The sequence below is a fragment of the Dipteris shenzhenensis genome, chromosome 9, assembly GCF_047967505.1.
Source record: "Dipteris shenzhenensis isolate YYH24624 ecotype China chromosome 9, Dip_SZ_1.0, whole genome shotgun sequence".
NCBI classification, from domain to species: Eukaryota; Viridiplantae; Streptophyta; class Polypodiopsida; order Gleicheniales; family Dipteridaceae; genus Dipteris; species Dipteris shenzhenensis.
In genome coordinates, this window is record NC_141604.1 from 27142246 (window position 1) to 27146560 (window position 4315).

The window sequence follows — 4315 nt, forward strand, 5'->3', positions numbered from 1 at the left end:
GAGGAAGATGCGCATAATGACATCGCACGGGAGGAGGATGGAGATCACGATATTGACGAGGAAGACAACAATCGTCAAGATCAATCACCACACTTAAGCTTAATTGAAGAAGATGATCAAATACTTTTAGGTGAACGTACGATGCTAGAGTACGATGATGATATAGGAGATCAACTCGGTATAGAGTTGGAGATAGACTTGCTTGGTGCCTTAGACTTGGCTCAAGATGAAACAGTTGATGTAAATGCTCTTATTTAATTTGATTTTTCTCATCTCAAACTTGGACATGAATATATGAGCTTCAAAGGCTTGATGTACATGCTCTCATTTTTTAATTCTCTATGAGCTCAAACATGTATGAAAATTTAAAAAATTTTGTCATTGGAAGAAAATAAATTGTAAGGCTAAAAAAAAAAAAAAACCTCTCTGTAAAACGTCGCTATAATATATTGTCTCAGTGTCGCTATATAGCGACCTTTAAAAGTCGCTATATAGCGACTTTTACTAACGTCGCTATATAGCGACGATTTACGACACCCGATTTTTATACCGACGATTAACGCTAAGCGGGCGCTAATCGTCGGTACATAAACGTCGCAATAGGATGCGTGTGTAGTAATGACCGTATGTATGTATACACACACATATATATGTATACACACACATGTATGTATGTATACACACACATACACACACATATACACACTTATGTATGTGTATGTGTATATACACACACGTGTGTGTGTGTGTGTGTGTGGAGAGAGAGAGAGAGATTTTTGGAGAAAAAACATTAAGGTGAATACTAATAGTACTGAACGGGCCTGCTCAAAGTGAGAGAGAGAGAAATTGAGAAGATAGAGAGAGGAGTATTCGAAAACATTAAAAACTGACAAAGAAGTAATGAGACGCTCTAGAGAAAAGTAATGGGAAATCAAACAATCGACCAATCACAAAAAATCACATTTCTTAATTTCAAAAAATAGGTATTGTTAGCTTTGCAAAAATCGAACCTGAGGCCAAAAAAAAAGTGTTCTTTGATTTTTCAGACCCAAAAAATAAGGTGTGCGTGATGGGACTTTCCTTGGGGATCTCACGGCCTGTAGGTTGTTTGTCATATCTTTTCTGCGGTGGTCGTTATGCTTGGTATATGCTGGTACGGCCTGTAGGTTGCTTGGTATATGCTGCAGGGATCCTCCGTCAATCATCACCTCCTGCAATCGCCTCATTCTGTATTTCTTCGATCTTTTCAGTTCTCGCTGATGCATGTGGATCTGTTTGCTCCGCCACGAACGTTTGCACAAATTGCTCCTCCTTGATGCCAGATTGTACGTACTTTATTGATGCCTCCTTGTGCTTTTAGAATGAGTGCTTTCATGTTTTGCTTTCTGCTTTCCAGATGTTATCCTTGGAAAATCGCTGATGCACAGAAGATTCCTCTTGGTTGGAGTAGCTCTAAACGGTTGCTCTAATGGAGGCGCCATCGCAGGAAGAATCGCCCGTGCTCGCTTCATGGATCCCCCTCTTTGTCGTGATTTACTTGATCGCTTACTATGGGTTGTTCTGTAGTTGGAAAAACAAAGCCCGTCTTGAGGCAGCAAGCTGTTCTATGTCCATGATCCATGCCACGTTCACGACAATTCTATCAGGATATGAATTGCTTCGCCGTCCCTGGAAATTGCAGGCGCCCAATACACCTCTGCAGAATGTAGTGATGGAGTTTAGCGCGGCATTCTTCTTGGTGGATCTCCTGCACTATATACTCTTCGATCCCGAGGACTACAAATTCGTGTTCCACCACTTGGCGGCATCCATTTACATGTTGTCTTGCCGATACTACACGAAACATGGTGCTCTGTCTATCATGGCCTTATTGGCGCTGGGAGAAGTAACGACGCCCCTTCAGAATGTGTGGACGTTGGCACGTCTAGGTCGTGAGAAATCGAAAATAGCAAAAAGGATCTATGAATCGACCTCCCTTGTCTTCACAGTCCTTTTCACCTTTACCAGGGGTATTGTGGCGCCCTTACTAGGATGGAAACTTTGCCAATTCTATCTCACGAATGGAGCAGGAAAAGTCGTTCCGTTTTGGCTCGCAGCTTCGTGGATGGCAATGGTTATTGTGGGTCTCGCAGGGGGCATCATGTGGGTGTTCAGTTTATGGGCAGGACTCCAGCGGTTTAACGCTCGAAATAAGATTGCTGCTAAGTTGCAATAAAAGGCGTATCCGTTTGTCGTGCAGCTTTTCAAGAAGTATGATATTTACTCCGGAGCCACACGATGAGTGTGCTTGTATGTCTTGAACCAATACATTGAATTCTAGATAATTTTCCAGTCAAAAGGACCTATGCGCTAGAAATACTGTATTTCTCCTCGACGAATACTGCTCGGAAAATTTTATATCATTAAGTTCATTCTTGTCTCGGTTTTCTTCTGCCTACTCTGCCTCCAAAAAATTCTTTTCATCTGAGTAAGTTCTCAAATGATATCACTAAAGTCTACTCTGATCTCACCTTTTTTATTCATGTTTAACAATGTGATTCATGTTTAATAATAGAAAATCCATCAATTACACTTTGTCTACTTAGGGTAGGACACGCACATCTTGTTTTCAAGCATGGGTGTCTAAGTACCCACACATATGTACGCATATATGTGTACAAGTGTGTGCGCCCGCGCATGCGCACACACACACACACAAATTTGTCTGTATATATATGGAGAATTATTGTAAACACACTATTCAAAAAATTTGGACTTTCTTGCTTCGTTTGGGCTTTTTTTCTGAATTGCTTACCTCCACTCAATATCACTTCGTAGACTCATAAATTGGGTATTTTTGGAACACTAGCTTTGTAAGTTCCACACAAACGTGGCATAATGAGCAACCTTTGCCACCCGAATTGGGCCACCTTGGTCATCCAACTCTGAATTTGCATCAGATGCTCTTACTGCAACAAACAGACCCTCTTCAATCTCATTAGATGGTACAAACTCTGGTAAGTGTTTGTCCCCTTCCTACCACAATATTTTCGAGGTAAAAGGCATTGCTCAGCTTCTTCCTCATCTATTGTCGTATTTGTATCCAATGTAGATCTCAGTGACATGGCTTGTTTTGGCCAAAAAGATTCGGAGTATTCGATGCTAATTAAATTCTCTTGTTTTTGTAAAGATTTGATTTGACAAGTGCCTCAATTGACTTAATCATCTCCCCATTTTTAATTGCATGCTCAGGATATTTTTTTGTCATACTTTGAAGATGTTTAATAAAGGCATCCAAGCCTTTCATTTCATCTACATCAAGTTCTTTGTTCTTTGCAAGAATAAATCTAGTTTCCTCCAATGGAGTTATTCTCTATAATAAAGCATATGGCTCATTATACATGCTAAACTGAAAATAATGTGGATTTGTGTGCCCTATCAATCCATCATCTCCCTCGCTTAGATGTGGCTCTATGAATGCTCTCCAATCTACTATTGTCTCTAAGATACCCACTTTTGATTCCTCCTTTCGAGAGCCTCCAATTTTTTTCCCAATTCGAGATGTCATATCCTCTAATGTCAGAACATCCCTTAACTTTAACTTGCCAGAGATAACACTAAATATTTGACCTATGTCTTCATGTGTATGGCCAACAAGAAGAAAACCAACTTCCACTTCTTCAAATATTTTCAAACTAACCAACATAGAGCATAAACCAAATATATATCTATTCTTGTTTTCTCTCCAGAAGTTATTAGCCTATATACGCAAGGTATGAGGTAAACATTTACGTGCATCTCTGAACTTTCGTATTGCTTTCATGATGGATGGTGCCACTTGGTTACTATCGTGCTCATGCAAGCAATCAATCCATACATCACATAAGAGTCAAAATCCATGCACTAATACTCCACACAAGTGTGTTTTTAGCCCACGTTTACCCTCCAATGCCGGTGGGATACATCTATATCTTGGTAACGTTGTTGTATTTTGATCCATGCCATCAATGTGATGCACATGGACTTTTTGACATGGACAATAGCTTCCTCTCTCCAAGAGGCATACAATAATCTAGCATCTTGCACATGGCATAAATGGATTGTTCGTCATTTTATATATCTTCCTCATTGTTGCTCACATTTACTATGTTCAATGGCATTTTTCAATTCATCACATGTCTTGCATTTTGACATCCTTTGCTTTGATGGTGTCTTGACATGGGAAAGCCTATCCACTCCATATTTTATACAAGGTTGACCTTGAAATCATGTGCTCTTCTCTATCGTGTAAAGTTTGATTGATTGTTTCTAACGTAACCTTCTTTGTCATTCCCAA

At 39.8% G+C, this 4315-nt stretch overlaps 1 pseudogene across 2 annotated transcripts; it reads left to right on the top strand.

Annotated features, from left to right (window-relative positions):
• The first annotated feature begins 1215 nt into the window (after positions 1-1215).
• LOC147898453 (TLC domain-containing protein At5g14285 pseudogene) lies at positions 1216-2262 on the top strand (annotated as a pseudogene). 2 transcript variants are annotated; one of them, XR_015541602.1, is made up of 2 exons: positions 1216-1325; positions 1397-2262. The product of XR_015541602.1 is annotated as a TLC domain-containing protein At5g14285 pseudogene, transcript variant X1 (transcript). The 2 variants fall into 2 exon arrangements; XR_015541603.1 differs by having other exon boundaries at positions 1451-2262.
• Positions 2263-4315: the final 2053 nt, after the last annotated feature.